Source organism: Polypterus senegalus, chromosome 11, assembly GCF_016835505.1.
Source record: "Polypterus senegalus isolate Bchr_013 chromosome 11, ASM1683550v1, whole genome shotgun sequence".
NCBI classification, from domain to species: Eukaryota; Metazoa; Chordata; class Cladistia; order Polypteriformes; family Polypteridae; genus Polypterus; species Polypterus senegalus.
Window position 1 is genome coordinate 2,497,597 of NC_053164.1, and position 19,178 is coordinate 2,516,774.

The 19,178-nt window shown below is 42.0% G+C and overlaps 1 protein-coding gene across 3 annotated transcripts in view; it reads left to right on the forward strand.

The window, feature by feature from the left end:
- The window catches only part of lrfn1 (leucine rich repeat and fibronectin type III domain containing 1), a 582,403-nt gene that overhangs the window by 45,501 nt on the left and 517,724 nt on the right, over positions 1-19,178 (forward strand). The gene's annotated exons all lie outside the window — the stretch shown is intronic.

Sequence of the window (19,178 nt, forward strand, 5' to 3'; positions counted from 1 at the left end):
TTTACAGCCCGTGAGGAGATAAGAGTTAGTTATGGCATTATTAAGAAAAAAGACAAAACAGTTGGCATCATGTTAATGCGTCTGGGGCTATTACCAGATTGAGATGGGATTGCATTTTAACACCGATAATGGATAAAGCCGTACAGTACGGTTATTTAAAGCACATCAGCAATCACCTTAGCTGAGTGTTTTATTGAACTGCTGTGATACTTAATTACTCACTTGCTGCTTTCTGTGCTGTGAAATTAGCCTGTACAAAAATGTATTGTAGAACACAAGTGGATGGGCTTGATTTGTAAAAAAGCACCTTCTTATATTCAAAAGATAAAATTCAAAGGGTCTATGAACGAGTGATGGGAAATTTAAATATTTATCAGCAGTACATTTGGAACTGACTAACTGTAACATTTACATCGGAAGCTAATTGGGATTAGTATCGTTCTTTTCTTTTGAGTCAAAGAGACTCTTTAAATGATCATTCCTATTCATGTACACTTGTTAGATTCCTGCTGCATGTTAATTCTAACATACTCTTTACAGCCTCATTCATATAAAATGCAAAAGCGTATCCTGTCGCCGTCATCTCGGTCTGTCGGTCTGTCCTCATGAAACGACTTGAGTCCAAGTTGGACTGATTTATTTGAAATGTGATACACTTATTTGTCAAGTTTGTCAAGGAATATCTCAGATAGACTGTAAAAGATTTCAAAATGGTGTAAGAACACAAAGACACAATAGGAAGAGTGAGGTCACCGGTGGGCAAACACCTTATACTTTCAAAGAAAAGACAAAACACGATTAATTGCATTAATGAAACGTCTTTTTAGATGGAAGTTCTGTTCTGATAGGCTAGAAGATGACGGAGCTTCTGGCTCTGTGGGATAGGCAGATGGACCCCGGATGTGACAGAGGGAGGAAAAGAGAAAATGTTATCACACAGTGCCAACCCCTGGAATGGCGGAGAATTACCGTCACCAGAGCCCTTTAAACGGTCCCTTCTATATACACACACGACAATGAGCAAAATTCAGACTTTAGAAATCTGACAAAACAGAGAAAGCGTCTGTTTCACAATGATCTTGAGAGTGGTAACGTCACCTTGTATATTTGTTTTCAAAATGTCTGACAGCTGCTCCAAATATAAGTGCTATGGTATTACGAGTGTTAATGTAGTTTGTTGTTTTTGATTAATTATATAATAAGGTTGGATTCATGACTTCGATATCGATACCACCTCTCAGACATTAGTACCACTACCAAAACGGTTCCAAAGCAAAAAACGGAAAACTCCAAATCCTCTGTGTTACTCCTAGCTTCCCTGATGCACCACACTACGCACAGCTTCGCTCTTTATTACTGCCCCAGGCCTGGTATTGTTCTTCAAGCCAACCCTGTCAGGATGCCAGGGTACCCACTTCTGTGCTGGTGTAGTGACTTTAAAATGGTTGCTGATGATTTGAAGGAAGACAGATGCACCAATATCTTGATTCTGCCATTTATTCTGCAACAATGTCATCCAACTGCAACAGCGTCACCCAGCTAAAAGATAAGCAGTAAGGGGCACAATCAACACATGCAGCGACAGGCTCTCTCTCAGTCTCCTGCAACAGCGTCATCCAGCTTTATATATATATATATACTGTATATATACAAATCCGTCCATCCATTATCCAACCCGCTTTATCCTAACACAGTGTCATGGGGTCTGCTGGAGCCAATCCCAGCCAACACAGGGCGCAAGGCGGGAAACAAACCTTGGGCAGGGTGCTAGCCCACCGCAGTATATATACACAAATATAATAAATACAAAATTACACAAAAAGAATAATGAAATTAACACCAAATGAAACGAATACATTTCAACAGAAATCAAATCCCGGTCAAACAAGTGCAAAATATTTCCTTAATAAAATACACGTGTTCCATAAAAATAAATACTTTTTGCTATCCAAATTAACCTTTTCAAAGCCATACAAATTTAACAAATGCATATGAACAATAACAATGAAGGACAAAGTATAATTAACATTGTAACATACCTAAAAGACAAGCAGTAAGGGGCACAGTCAGCACACACAGCAACAGGCGCTCTCTCAGTCTCCTGTAGCAAGCTAAACAATACGCTAATGAGGCTGAATCTCCGTCAAATTAAACACTTTTAAAATCCATTTCTGCTGATCAAAAGTGACGACAGAAACTCAAGATACATCAATAACCACCTGACGTGATGCTTCTATGCAGTTTGAGACAGAATACACTATTTCAAAACTTGTCAGCTTACACGAGAGACGGAGAGTATTGAGAAGCATCTTACCTGCAGAAGCGTCTTCCAGCTTTTGCCAGGAGTCTGCTGTTACACTGCATGTGCGTCCTATGGGTGTTTCTTTAATTAAAGCCCCCTGCTACAACAGGAAAACAGGAACTATTATACAAAAGATACACTGATTGCATTCATATTAAACAAAATTCACAATATACAAAACAGAAGCATTTCAGTATTAAAAAAAAACAGTTTTTGAGAATTTTCAAAAAAATAAAACGTAATAAACTGACTCCACCTTGTCCTTCCAGCCAGGTAAGGAAATTAGTCCATCCTAGCAGGTATGCTAGTCCCTGCATGCCATCCATTATTAATATCTTATATACTGTATAAACGTCTACTTGTGGAAGTATGTGTGTCTGTCTGACCTGGAAGTGAGAGATTGGAGTCGGGGTAAGGGCTGCGCCTCCGAGGAAACAGAAAACTCACTTAGCCGCTAATAACACAAGTTAGACCATCACGTCAGCAAAATGAAACCTCACAAGAAAGTCGCTTAGCCACTGACATCGGCAAGACAGTATCCCTTTTACTTTGCCTCCCGCCACTAATGCACAAGCAAGGCGAGCACGTCGGCAAACTGAATCCTCCTTGGAGAGAGACGCCCAGAGCAGTTCCTTTCAATCACCTGACATCTCTACAACTCCGTTGTTTTGTGATGATTTCAATAGTTTATATGACCCCGGGCTTTTTACAGCACGGGCTTACACAGCTAGAATATATAAAAATAAATATATGAGGGGTAGCCAAAAATAACCAGAATTGAAAAAAAATTGTTTTAATAGTTTTTACCTACCTCCTTCAAAGTACTCTCCATGTGAATGAATGCACTTGTCCAAACGGTTTTCCCACTGGTGGAAACATTTTTAGAATTGCTGAAGAGGAACGTTGTCCAAGCCCTGCAGCGATTTTTCTTTGATTTTCTACATGGTACAAAAGCGCTTTCCTTTGAGTTCTTTTTTCATATGCCGGAACAAGAAAAAGTCGCATGGAGCAAAGATCAGAGGCCTCATGTATAAACGGTGCGTACGCACAGAAATGTTGTGTAAGAACTTTTCCACGTTCAAATCGTGATGTATAAAACCTACACTTGGCGTAAAGCAACGCACTTTTCCACAGTACCTCATACCCTGTCGTACACAAGTTCTCCGCTCGGTTTTGCAGACTGGCGGCACCCAGCGTCAAAGCAATGCTACTGTTCCTGTGTGGTTACCCTTTCTTAGATCCACATCCACGACGGCGGCTTTATCAAATACTCTGAAATTAACCGCATATCATTCATAAATTTAAGGCACCTGGATTGTAATCAACCTGTAACAATATAATGGTGCACAGAATGGCCAAACTATTCCACTGGCATGGCTGCTTTAGCGTTGCTAGAGGACTGCGCAAATGGAAGGATTAGACGAGAACACGTATTCCAAGATCATACTGATTTCTTGGCACATGATGATGACTGGCTTCTAAGCCGGTTTAGATTTCCAAGAGCTCTCCTTTTGGCGCTGTGTGTTGAACTGGCACCGGCTTTACAAAGGCAGACTTTGAGGAATTGTGCTCTACCTGCTCCTTTGCAAGTTTTGTCCACTCTTGGGTTTTTAGCCACAGGAGCTTTTCAGCATGAACTGGCTGACCGATCCGGTATTTCTCAGTCATCACTGAGTCATGCCATGCAGCAAGCCACGCCATGCAGCAATGTCCGGTTTTCCCAATGTAATTGGAGCAGTCGACTGCACACACATTGCTATAAAGGCACCATCACAGCATGAATTTGTTTATGTGAATAGAAAGCATTTTCACTCTATTAATGTGCAGATCATCAGTGCGAAAATGCGCCTCACTAATGTTGTTGCGAGATGGCCTGGCTCAACTCATGATTCATTCATCCTGAGACATAGTAGTGTGGGGAACCAACTTGAAAATGGTGCTGTGCGTGATGGCTGGCTTCTCGGTAAGATAAGACATTTATTACCATTTTGGTTACAGTTGTACGTTATCTGTAACACGATTACTTAGGTGACGGTGGGTACCCGCTGAAAATGTGGCTCCTCACCCCTCTCGCCAACCCACTGACTGAACAAGAGCAATGTTATATTGACCTCCACTCTCGGGCTCGGGTGGTGGTAGAACGTACTATAGGACAGCTTAAGGGCCGTTGGCGCTGCCTGGATAAGACTAGTTGAGTGCTGCTTTATAGTCCACAGAAAGTGTGTTGTATTGTGCAAGCATGTAGCATAATATTGCACTCCTTCGTAACTTGCCAGTACCTGAAGAGATGCGATATGATGAACCTGACCCTGGACCACCAAATGATCAGCCACACCAGACAGCATTACAATGTCGAATGAATGTAATTAACAGAATGTATAAACAGATAAGCAGATTCATCATTTATTTTTTCACCAAATCAGTTAATTTTTCGCTAATGTCATAAAATAATGCCTTGATGTTTCTTAGTTCATTGGCCACATCTCTCACCACATCCACCAATGCATTTTGCGATTCTAGGACTGCATCAGTCAGTACACGGGCAGATGATCGCCCACCAGTTTCCGAGGCAGGGGTGTGTGTGCAGTCAGCGCCCAAAGATGTGGTCGGCACAAAAGCAGTGCCATCTTTGCCTGGAACCATGTCCTCCTCATTTGGGTCAGCTTTTGTACTATCGTCTAGAAGTAAATAAACAGTAATTAATACCTGATTGTTTGTCTTATTACTAATGCAAAAGTATTTAAACGAATATGGATCATGGTAATCAAAAAAGAAATAAAAACTCACCAGCACCTGTGGTGATGTCAGAATCTCACTCACCCGCAGGTAAAATGGCGACAATGAGTGTGTCGTCAATTATTGCTGCAACTCGCTGCTCAAATGGTGTGAGCTCCGGGAGTTCAGTACCTCCTCCAGTGAAGCTAACATGAAGACGATGAGCTGGCACTTTCCTTTTCACGGCAACTTTGATGCCTGACCACTTCTTTTTTAATTCGCTCACAGTACGAACCAGCACTCTTGACTGTGTCCGCCATGCTATGCTACTCCATCAGTTTCTTTTTGTTGCTAATTCCACTTCCTAAGTTGCCAAATAAAACGTTTTTCCTGGCCTCTATTTCAGCTAGCAGGACCTCCATTTCACATTCGCTGAAGTATTTTTTTTCGTTTTTTTCATGTACTTTCGCCATTGTCTTGCTGAAGTGCTGAAGGTAAGGGGCTATTTATATTGATTTGCATATTCAAAGAGGCGTAATTCTGGGAGGAGTTGGAGTGGGGCAGTAAGCGCGTGCACGAGCGTTAATTTCCACGCTGACCGGGATTTATGGAGCGGAAGAACGTGGAAGTTGGAGTACGCACAGATTCTTGCATCTGGATTTTTCTGTGTGTAAGCACATTTCGGCTTTGGTGCTTACGTCATGTTATAGTGCGAATTCTACACACGCCGTTATGCATGAGGCCACAGGTGAGTAGGGAGGGTGGCAAGAACTCCAAGACACTCAAGTCAATTCAGAAATCTCTTCAATAGTCCGATGACGATCTTCATAAATTGCATTATAAACATTTTCAAAATTTTCATCATTCCTAATTGTGAAAGGTCGGCCAGACCTTGGATGGTCTTCAAATGACATTTCCCCTCGTTTGAAATACAAAAAACACTCATAGACCTGTGTTTTACTTAAAACTTTCTCTTTAACCCCTTGTTGCCTGAATTTATTTTCAATTGTATAAAAAAATAAATTATTTGTGTTTTTGCTGTCAAATAGATGCTAAATTAAGTGGAGATTGTTAATTTGAATGTAGCACATATATTAGATATAAATTTAGGTATGATGCAAATTAGCGACATTAGGCATAATTGGGAATAATAGTAATTAAACAAATTTTCCACTCTCAGGTATGTAGATTATTTTATTGATGCTGTTATTGATCAGTTCCTCCAGTCAACAATCCAAATTACAAAAATTTTCCAAAAATCAGTAGAATGTCATGAAATTAACAACAAGTCATATGAGGAGAAACAGTCTTACTCATGGAATTCTCGAAAGCAGTTGTTGTTCTTGTTGAGGCACAGGTGAACATTGCACTTTGAACATTTTATTACAGTCTGGCCCTTACAATCTGGGCGTTTGCAGCGTTGCCGTTCACTTTCAACCACTGGCCAGTGACCCACAGCATCTGAACGGACTTCCATTGTTGGAATAGCCTTAGCTGGACCTCGATGTTTCTTCTTTTCGAAATCCCTTTCAACATCAGATGAAGGCCGCCCCCTCTTCTTCCTTGACATATCCTTGCCTTGCATGCAGAGTGCCTGTGCAATTGATGTTCTAAAAGCAAGCAAATCCTTCTGCTTCTTTCTTGGAACATCCAGTGAATCACAATCACATCAATACAACAACCAGCTGTTTACAATGACCATATCAACAAAATGAAAAAAGAACCTATGATGGTACTTTTTTGACCTTATGTGGATGCGATAATATGCAATTAGTGCATCAAGAGCATCAACGCCACTCACGAACTTGTTGTACAGGCTGATGATGTTTGGACATTCTATCGACACTTTCTTTTTCGACTTTCTATCCCATCTTTCTACATTAGAAGCAGGCTGGGCACTGGCAAAAGTGCTGGCAACAATCACCCCTCTATTATCAAACCATTTTACTGCTCTTATTTCTACATTGACTACAACAACCTTTTTCTCTTCAAATGTCCCTCTTCCCTTCTTCTTCATATCGGTGTCTACGCTGAAATTGCACCCTTGCAGGCGACTTTGCTGCACGGTCCCAAGGGCTGGTATTCCCTTGTTTGTAAGGGCAACAAACAAGTCCAAGGAAGAAAACCAGTTGTCAAAATACAGTAAGTGATTGAGAGCACCACGAATAACTTGTGCAAGCTTCAGCACAATGTTTCCACTTGCACCAATGTTAGGTTCTCCAGGCACAGGATCTATTTTCCCTGCAAATATATCAAATGAATGCACCAGTCCTTTTGTGTCACAAAGCACAAAGATTTTGTATCCCCATTTGTTTGACTTCTTGGGGATATATTGCTTTAGACTAGCTCTACCTTTGAATGGCACCATTTGCTCATCAATAGACAACATTTGATCTTGTGGGAGAACCTGAAATTTTGGGAGAAGTGAATCAATAATTGGCCTGATTTTGAAAAGCTTATCGTAATTTCCATCATTGTTGCCTGGCATGTTGCTGTTGTCATTGAAATGAATGAATTTTTTAATTTGTTCCCATCTGTCTCTGGATATCACATCAGCCACCTGTGCTACTTGACATTCACTGGACCAGTACATTCTTGACTTTGGTAAATGTACAACACTCATGTACACTACAGTAAACTGCTCCAATTCATTTTGATCCAATTTGAGGGCACTATTTGGATTTTTTTGTGTGCAATACAGATAACTTTGTTGTGCAATACTATCCAAAAGATCAGCATCAAAAAAGTCTCAGGAGTACTGAATTGGCAGTCTGATTTCATCAGCATCTGGAAGAGCAGCTTGCCAAATTGAAATGTCTTTTGCAGAATTCTGTTGTTGCACCGTCTTCCACACTACCTTTTGCTGTGTTCTCCTTGCAGTAGCAGCTGGTCGCCTTCTTGCACTATTAGCACTGGTGCTAGTAGGTGCTTCATGATTGCTGTCAGAGTCTTCATTACTGTTGCTTTCTTTGTCAGTACTCTCATTACTGCTGCTTTCATTTTCAGAAACATCACCTTGTGATAATGGTGTAGGTATGTAGACTTCATCGCTCTCCTCATTGTCACTGAGAGAGCTGTCATCACTTTCAACTGGTGGAACCCTGATTTGAAGTCCACCAGCTCGCTTCCCATAGAAAGTTGATGTGTTCATTTTGTTCTGCCTCAAAATGAACGGCAGAAATCACATGTATATCTCAGTATGCTATTTTTACATTAATTCTAGAAATAAACTAGGATAAAAATGCAAAGCATTTGAAATCTATGCACAGGAATTCGAATTTCTATGATATTGCATCTAAATACAATATTTTTCATATGCAGCCATTATTGCCGAATGTAGCGAAAAAGCGACAGAAAACGGCGTCTAACTTCCGGAATTTTCGTCACATGTAGTCTATTCTGAAATATCAGCAATAGAAGAAAACTATAAGCTTATATGTATTTTTATCTTAGCGCAATTTACCTCAGATATGGAGAATTTCGCGAAGTAAGCAGCCAAAATCCACGTGCATGGAAACGCCAACGCCTCGCTTCAATCAGGTAGTTGTAGTTTCCACTAAGACCGCTAGATGGGAGCAGAAGCACTTTCAATTCAATCCTTGGAACGTATCGAATACGCAGCAACCGGCATTAGCGGGATACGCATGCCACCTCGGCTGCATTCAGCCTGCAAGCGGTTTGATGCGAATTCGCGACAATCGTCTACAAGGGGTTAAAAGCAGTTTCAAGCATTGCTACAGTTTCAGTAGCTGCCTTAACCTAAGAGAAAACAAAAATTAACACAGACTTGCTGTTCTTTATGATCACCCATCAGAAAAACCGCAGGACACGTTTAATAAGCACCAAAGGAAACCGACATGGAATGGCATACGAACAATACAGAGCAACGCCACTCGGCAGATTGCCACAGAATACTGTATGTATGCTACACCTAGCTGCGAAATATATATAATATCTCTCTCTATATAAAATGCAACGTCTGTCTGTCTGTCCATCTGTCTGTATGTCTGTCCACTTTTCACGAGACAACTACTTAACGGATTTAGATCGGCTTGTTTTCCGATAATTTGCTTGAACATCCCAGATGATTTTGCAGCTTCTGTCATTGTGTTGTGTATCATAGTTCACTTGCGGTACTGATTTATCTGCGCAAATCTGAGAGACACACAGCAGGCCAAGGGGAGGGGGGTGCAGGACCCTCCTCACTCACACGCCAGCCTTGGGGCATTCCTTACCTCCACTTAGCTAGCGAACGAGAGAACTACTAAATGGATTTAGATAGTTTTTTTTCTATAATTTGCTTGAACATTTCAGTTGATTTCGCAACTTCTCTCATCGAGCTAAGAATCATAGTTCGCCTGCAGGAGTGATTTATTCGCACTAATCCGAGACAGAGGCTGCGGGCCGAAGGGAGGGGGAAGCGTGACATCAGGATTGGGGAGCCGGGTGGGGCCATCCTCACTGTCCTGTATCACTACTACGTGGGCGGAGCCACAGGGGACAGCTAGTATTATACTGTATATATTGTATTGCCTGAGGGCATGTACAGCCACCCTAACCCCGACACTGACAGGCAGGACACTAATTCTAGTCCACACAGAACACAATTTATTTACATTTGTACTCCACACTACAAGGTAAAGCACAGTCCCTTCTTTCAGCCAGTCCTTCCACCTCCACTCCTCTATAAGAGCTCTGTCCACTGCCTCCTGACTCAGCCCTTGAGTGGTGCTAACTGGCTTAACATACAGTTAGATAAGACACCTTGACACTCCTTCTGTGTTAATGGACAATCTTAATGGGATTTTGCCATCTTTGTCTGGTAACTTTCAGTCAAGGCCACTTTTACATGAGGTAATGCTAATCGGTGCCCATTGTTCATTATGCTAATAGCCAACACTTTTTGGCATTTTGAAATCTTTCCTTCCTGTCCTTTCAGCCATGCCCCCTTATTTCTAAACCTTCACTCAGTCATTGGCATCAGCTTTCGGGGGATCATTTTACATTTTTTGAAAGGTACAAAACAGTACAGAACAGTGCTTAAACCACTTGGGTGAGATTACAATATACTTATTGTAAATAATAGCATCTTATAAGGTACAGATTCACATAGTGTAACAAATGCTTAATTAAAATAAGTGTTGAATCATATTATACATTCTAATTTCTGTGCATACTTTATTATAATTATCCAGTGTGTTATCCATCCATCCATCCATTATCCAGCCCACTATATCCTAACTACAGGGTCATGGGGGTCTGCTGGAGCCAATCCCAGCCAACACAGGGTGCAAGGCAGGAAGCAAACCCTGGGCAGGGCGCCAGCCCACCGCAGCCAGTGTGTTATTGTATAAGAAAATATCCAGTAAATATTCATGTAGATGTATTTCCATAATTCCTGAGGCCAGAGAGTAAAGTGAGTTGTGTGTTGATCAAGGAAGCAAATAAGAAATTTCATTGTATTCTGTACCCATTACAATAAATCAGAACATTTACAATTACATTCTGCATCCTCTGAAGCAGCTTGATAGCACATGTGGGTACTCCTGCCAGAAGCGAGTTGCAATAATCCAGATGCGACAAGACCAAAGCCTGAACCAGAAGTTGCTCTGCATACTCTGTCAGATAAGATCTAATTTTGTGGATTTTCTACAGAGTGAACCTGCATGAATGAAAAACGGTAGAACTGTTATCAGAAAAAGAGAGCAGCTCATCAGTCACTACCCCAAACTTGCATACTGACTTGGCAGATGTTAGCGACAGTGAGCTGTGCTGTACAGAGCTGGGCCGTTGAACAGACTGGTTGGCTGGGATCTCGCAAAGCTCAGTTTGTGTAGATGGCGGTCCTTCATCCAGGTTCACATATCAGTAAGAGACACAGAGACTTTAGCTGATACCATGTTGCCCTCAAGAGGGAATGACAGGTACAGCTGTGTATCATTCGTATAGCACTGATAAGAGAAGCCATGGGATTGGATTAATCCCATCCCACGACAGAACAGTCAACAACATTTATTTATATAGCACGTTTTCATGCAAACATTGTAACTCAAAGCACTTTGCAAAATTAAAGGAAGTTAATATAAAACTTAAACCACCAAGGTTAGGCAATAATATTATACAGTACTAGCTGTCTCCCGCCTGTACTAGTGAAACAGGAAAAACTTAAAAAATTGATAGACGTTGGCACTGTATCTGATCGTGTTCAGGTCTGACGGGAGAGCATCCACCATGTGGGAAGAAAAGCACGTGGCCGTGATATCTCTGGCAATCAGCAGCTACTGTACACTATAAAACACATGTTGCTCTGATCTCACTCTCAAAAATGTCAAACATCACTTATTAACAATCTGTAGATGATAAGGTCTGATGAACAGACAGGTATTGCTAGCTAGGCAGAGGCAAGGTATGCTCCAACACGTGGCAAGAAGTAGACCGACTTGAATGGAGACTGGCGAATTAGTGAGGAGGGCCCTACTGCTCTCCACTCTCTGTCGGATTTGCGCAAATAAATCGGTACCGCGAGTTAATTATGATACCTACTGCAATGAGAGAAGTCACAAAATCAATCGGAATCCCCTGGTCTAAATCCGTTAAGTATTTCTCTTGTGAAAAGCGGACAGACATACAGACAAACAGAGAGACGTTGGATTTTACACATACCTGTATATACTGTCACAATAATGAGACATACTCCGATTAAGGCAGCCGCCCGTATAATCTGGTATCCTGGCTGCATAGTCATTTTCTATGAAACTAAACAGCACTGATGTGCATACAAATGAGTCCAAAACAAGACTGAGGATTTAAGTAAGAGGGACAGGCTTTTATAGGGGAAGACAGGAAGTGAGGTCATAATGATCAGGCCCATGTTCTTTAGCCATTGGTTCGAGCCTGGACGTGACATTACAGGGGCCTAAGCTGGTCTCCTTCCATTGGCTCGGTCCCGGAAGTGACGTCAAGAGAGCCAGATGGAATCTCCCGAGGTAGGTCTACAGGAAAGAGAGAAAAAGAGTCCCGGCATGCCTCAGAACTGCCGTCACTCAAGCCCTTTAGCTGCTTCCCATGCGCACGTGTGTGACAATACATATATAATAGGGGGCTTCACCCCTGCTCGCTTCACTCGCCAACCCCTTTCCTCCCCTGCCAGCGCCCCTTGAAACCCCTCTTAAATGGTGATACAATGGCAAACAAGTAACAGATGTTTTTTTCACCTCTTCTTTGCTCGAGAAGCTGTTGGCTTGCTGCTGTTGCGTTCCACGTGATATGCATTTCGTGCAGAGCTTTGAACATTTAAAAGCACCTGAATATTCAATCGCTTTTTGCTGTTCTGTTATTTCCCCGAGTAATATTTTCCGTTTGTTTGTGCTAATGTGATATTTACTCTCATTTTTGGAGACTTTCGAATTTTCCTACTTCCTCTAACCTACTCGGCATGTTTATCATGGGACTTGCATCTGAAGTTTGTAAGTATGATGTGACTTGTCCATCTCGCAGGAAGTGAAAGTGTCTCTGTCTCTCTACAAAAGATCATGTCTTATTCCCGAGAAAAAGTCTCATCCCGTTGCAAGTTTTTATTTAATATTATATATATATATATATATATATATATATATATATATATATATATATATATATATATATATAATATGGAAGAGAAGTTCTGTGATGCGGTTTGCATATGTGCAGCTGGAGATCCACAAAGGGAGAAAATGATCCACATATCATAAAGTAGTTTTTATTCCTGAGCTTTACAGCCCCTGCCAGAGGATAATGCTTAGACTTACAAAAATCAAAAGCAATATATAGCAAAAATTACATGGAGGTGGGGCAGGCTAAGTCAGTGTGATCGGGTTGGAGGGGGTATTGGTTGAAAAGTTTTATTTTTTATGAACATTTTCTTCTTAAGTTTGCATATGCTGTTTATGTCCAATTGTCAGCGATTTCAAAATGTGGCTCTATCCCAGTTCACACCCAAAATTTGGGTATACTACGTAGATGACATGTTCATCATACTAAAAATGACCGGCTGAATGAGTTCTACAACCACATCAACACAATATTCCCTGCAATACAATTCACCATGGAAAAAGAAACAAACCAACACATCAGATCCCTGGACATCTACATTGAAAGAAATAATGACACCACCCTGACCACAAGTGTTTACCGTAAGTAATACTATGCAGACACTTCGCCAGCAACCACCCAGTATCTCATAAACAGAGCTGTGTTAAAACTCTATTCAGAAGAGTCCACACCCATTGTAATATGAAGGAGACAAAAACAAACGAAAGATGCTATCTCTTCCGCCTTTTCACTTCAAACGTATATTCAAAAACATTCATTGATCTATGCTTACACAGAAGACACCAAAAATCTCAGGAAATAATCGAATTGAACCAGAACCCCCACCAAACCTGTGTGACAGAACCCTCAGATCAAACGTCAGACACCAGGTAAAAGTCCAATAACCTGACTTTTTAGTAATAAACAGTGCACAAAGCACCCTCCTCTCCACAATGCTCATAGAATAATCAATTCTCCAATGCAATAAATAATCCTCCACTCCCAGACGCGTTGCCACCCTTCCACCCAGCTCAGCTCGACGTCTGGGATTTCCCATAGTCCTTTATAGTTCTTGACCCGGAAGTGCTTCTGAACCCACAGTCCATGTGATTTCCTAGCACTTCCGGGTCAGATAAAAACTCCTCTTCTTCGTCAGCCCGGAAGCACTTTATTTCTTCCGTCCTCGTGACCTGGGAGTACTTCCGGGCTATATGGAAAATAAACATCTCTGAGCCTCCCTGTAGCGGCCCCGAGATTATCCAGCGGGGCTGTGTACTAAAACTACATAGTCCATGATGCCCTGCTGGAATTCGGGACATCTCCATGTCACAGGCAGGTCTCCCTCTGGCGGCCTGGGGGTATTGGCCGGGATGAATAGCCAGCCATAGTCCACACCTGGTACTCACTTCCTTATCACCACAAGGTGTCTGAAGGTGCAGCATTCGACCTGGCCAAGTCTGGCTTCAGAATAGCACAGAAACCCACAAACAATCTGTGCACGGTCCTCTTTAATGCTAAAAACAAGAAATCGACAGCAGAAACACGAAACGCAGTTTATAGCATTCCATGCAGTTCTTGCCCAGCGGTATACAAAGGATAAACATCAAAAAGAATCGCAACCCGTATACATGAACATCACAACGCCGTCAAAAGAAAAGACTCATTATCACTGATCTATACGCATACTTAATCAACAGGAGATTCATTTAACTGGGACAATGTACAAGTAAGATTTAAGGTCAGTACTGAAAGTCCCAGAGAGCTGGCTGAATCTTGGCTGTGAAACGAAAATGCCATCAACAGACATTTGGACATAAACCCAGCATATGCAAACTTAAGAAGAACATGTTCATAATAAATAAAACTTTACAACCAATACCCCCTCCTGATCACACTGACATAGCTATATATATATAGTGAAGTATAATAGTATAGTATATATATATAGTGGAATATGACCCAGACACAGACTGGCATGTTAGTATTACCCTACACACGTTTATTGTGATCTTCCAATCATTCACAAGTACTCACAAGCCCCCAATACCCCTCAGTCCAGGCTAACACAATGCCTTCTCTGCCTTTCCTTCAGGCCACCTCCTTCTCTTCTCCAGAGACCTTGTCCACTCTTCCACCCGACTCAAGTCCAACTCTAAAGGGAGGCGGCCCCTTTAAATAAGCACTTGAATGTGCTCCAAGTGTGTTCCCAGCAATCTCCCACCGACACGCCCCAGTGTGGCGGAAGTGCTGGCTGTCTCCCCTGAAGCACTCCGGGTGTCCCTGTTCCTCTTCCCTCCAGCACTTCCTGGTGTGGCGGAAGTGCTGAGGTCCAGGGTCCTCCAGGTATTGGGGCCCCCTGGCGGTGACCACGGGCCCCTACAGGGAAGAGCTTCCCAGCTATTTACCCACGGCTCCCTCGGCAGTCGCCCCCTCGAGGTCTGGAGGAAGCACAAGCCCTCCTCTGGTCTTCTCAGGCGTCCCGGCTGGGTACCAACCCCACCTGGGTACCACAATATATATAATATATATATATAATATATATATATATATATACTATCTATATATAGATATAATATATATATATATATATATATGTATGTAATATAATATATCCAGGAGTGCTGCCGGAAAGTAATTGGAGAGCACCTGGAATACTTCTGGGTGTGGTATAAAAGAGGCCGCCTCATTCCATTCTGGGAGCCGGAGTTGTGAGGTGGAGGCCAGAGCTTACAAGAGAGGAGTAGAGGCAGAAGAAAGGAAAGACATAGGAAGAGAAAAGGAAAGGAAGAAAGTACCGAGCAATATCTGTGGGTGATCTGTGCACTGTGTTGTGCTGTAAAAGAAGAACAAAATTGAAAGTTTTGTGGTCTGTCTGTGGTCGGATTAAACTTCCACACTGTCTGTGTATGTGTGTGTATGTAAACACGATGACTTGAGTACGCTTTCACTTAGGTCAACCAAATTTTGTATGCAAGTAGCAGGTATAAAACGTAGATTTCTTTCAATGTTTGGGCTATTTCCGCTAACCGGACGTGGTGCTTTACCTTTTATTGATGCAGCTCCAGAGTCCAGAGTCAAATTTATTCGACTGTACTTTTCTAATAATTGTTCAATATATTATTAATTTGATTTGATTTGTTGTTGATGGTTCTTTAATGTACATAATATAAAAAACTTAATCATTGTCTTGTGGTTTACTCCTCAAATATCCATCCCCATATCTGAGTATATGAGAAAGTCGAGGGGAGACCACTCCCGATTTTTTGCGATTGTCTCGCTTTAAGCGAGTGGCACTCCAGACAGCCGACTGCTTTACCTTCAGAGTCTTTTGACTCACATTTACTCATCTTCTTCATATGTTTTCTTTCTTTTTCCTGCCTTTATGACCTCTTCTTTCTGCTTTTTCCCACTCCATGCCGTTTCACATTGCAATGTCTGCATTCTTTGATTTTAGACTTCATTTCAACTGGGTTGTATGATTTCTTCCCACCTGCATGTTTGGTTCATTTGTTCTGTTGTTCTCTGCCTCTCCAGCATGACTGTGTTCATCTCTGAGCCACTCAGCTAAGCTCTTGTTAAAGGGATGTGTTTCCACAAGCCTAAGAAGCTCGCCGATATGGCCCGATATTGACTCATTCTTCCGCTGATTGCATTTGAGAAAGAGGCAATGTTCAACAATAATTAGTGGCTTTGGATTCAAATGATTTTGCCACACTTCCACAATTTAGTTGAAAGCTTTCTCTGCGGGTTTCGCTGGTGCAGCTAAGCTACTTAGTAAATTGTGGGTCATTGCAACCATCACGTTCAAGAGCGCCGCTACTTTTCTCTCATTGACAACCTCATACTGCTCAAGCCTCTCAATAAACGTAGCCCACTCTTGTACTGTGTTATCAAATGCATCTCTTCGTTCCGCACAGCCGCACATTTTCATTTGCTTCAATTGCTCGTTTTACTGAGTTTTATTCACTTGTACTCAAATCACTGATGCTCCTTCATATTTCTTTTCCAGTCATAGCTAGCGAGTCCATTACAGAAAAGCCATGTAAGATATGACAAGCATAGAAGATGCAGGCAATCAGACATTGTGTCAGTGCCCAGTATATTATAGGGTGACCTGAGTGCCCATCATTAATTGTATTGTAGTTTTTCACTTACATAAATAGTCACATGTCAACACAGAGTGGACATTAGAACAATCTGGATGAGAACAGGCCACATGGCCCAACAAAGCTTGACAATCTTATCCACTTAATTCTTCCAAAAGAACATCAAGTCGAGTTTTGAAGGTCCCTAAAGTCCTACTGTTTACCTCACTACCTGATCACTTCTTCCAAGTGTCTGTGGTTTTCTGTGTATAGAAAAACTTCCTAATGCTGGTTGAAAAATCAACCTTAACAAGTTTCCAACCATGTCCCCAGGCTCTTGATGAACTCATTTTAATGGCACAATCTTAATCCACTGGACTAATTTCCTTCATAATCATGTGTGATGATTAGAGCTACTGCTTTGGTTATCAAGCGTCCCAGGCCTGGTCAGTGTTTATGTAGAGTCTGCATGGGGTCCCAATGACTGTGTGGATTGTTTTGTTTCCAGTACACCAGTTTTCCTATAACATTCCTTGTTACCCCAATTGTGTATGGATTTTTACATTTACATTTATTTGTTTAGGAGACACTTTTATCCAAAGTGACAAGAGTAACATCAGTCTGGTGATTGTTGAAAAAAGCATTTGAAAAGGGGTCCCATGAGATGGTGGGCATTGAACTAAAAGATTTGGGAGTTCAGAGTGTGTTGGGTAGATAGGTGCAAAATTGGCTCAGACATGGGAATCAGAGGGTGAATGTTATCAGAACTTGGTGAAATTAAGAGGGGTGTCCATCAGGGGTCAGTGCGGGGTCCACTGCTATTTTTATTCAAGCTTTTTATTCAATAAACTTAGCTGTGTAAGCCCATGCTGTAAAAAGCACAGGGTCCTAGAATCTATTGATATTGTCAGAATAAAAAATTGAAATGTAGAGATGTCAGGTAATTGAAAGGAACTACTCTGGGTGCTCTCTCCTAGGAGGTTTTGTTTTGCCAATGCGCTCACCTCACTTGTGCATTAGCGACTAAGTGACTTTGTCTTTCTTCGGAGGTTTTGTTTTGCCGATGTGCTCACCTTGCTTCTGTATTATCAGCTAAGCGTGTGACTTTTTCTTCGGAGGTTTTATTCTGCTGACGTACTTGCCTTGCTTGTGTATCCTCGGAGGTGAAGCCCTTACACTGACTCCACCTCTCACTTCCGGGTCGGATAGACAGAAACACACACTTCCACGCATAGACATTCACAGCGCATCACTTTTTCCACATTTTGTTATGTCACAGCAGCCTTATTCCAAAATGGATTAAATTCAATTGTTTCCTCAGAATTCTACACATAACACCCCATAATGACTTGAGGTTTTTGCAAATTAATTTAATAAATTTATCTTCTGCAACTTTCAGTTGTGATGAGTACTTATTTAAATTACTGTTGCAGTTCTATGAGCTCAAACCAGTCTGTCCATTCTCTTCTTACCTCTGACATCAATAAGGTATTTTCATCCAGAGAACTGCCACTCACTTGATATTCTACCTTTTTTTAACCTGCTCTCTCTAAATCAGAGAAATTGTTGTACATGAAAATCCCAGTAAATCAGCAGTTTCTGAAACACTCAGATCACCCCATCTGGCACCCACTACCATGCCACATTTAAAGTCACTTAAATCACATTTCTTCACCATCCTGATGCTCGGCCTTAACTTCAGCAGGTTGTCTTGACAATTTTTCCAGGCCTAAATGCATTGAATTGCTGCCATGTGATTGGCTGATTAGATATTTGTGTCAACGAGCAGGTGATCAGGTGTGCCTAATAATGTTATATATATATATATAGTGGTGAGCGGCTGGGGATGGTACCCAGCCGGGACGCCCAGAAGAACCGAAGGAGAGATTATGACTCCTCCGGACCATGAGAGGGCAGCCGCCCTTGTTGGTAAGGGAACCACGGGAACACAGCATGGAAGCTCAACCCTATAGGGGCCTGTGGTCACCGTCAGAGGGCACCCGGATGCATGAGGAGCCCTGGCCCTCAGCACTTCCACCACACCCGTAATTGCTGGGGAATGAAGACCAGGGACACAGTGGGTACTTCCGCCACACCAGGTAGTGCCAGCAGAAGATAACTGGGAGGCACCTGAATATAAAAGAGGCCGCCTCCTTCTATTCGAGAGCTGGAGTTGGGTGGAAGAGGATGAAGCCTGGAGGAGAGGAGTGGAGGTGGTCAGGAGAAAGAGGCATTGAGGAAAAGGCCAAGACTGAGGGTGATTGGTACTGGGTTGTGTGAGTCACTTGTGTGTGTTTGGGTGCAGACCAGCGGTGTCTGCCTGTTTGTGTCCAAGCTGTTCCCCACTATATATATATATATATATATATATATATATATATATATACATACATCGGGCACAGAACCAGAAGTGATGTCATCGGACCCAGGCAGAATTTCTCATGTTTGATCTGTAGGAATAACAGAGAAAGGATTATTGCACTCTGCCACCCCCTGGCCTGGCATGG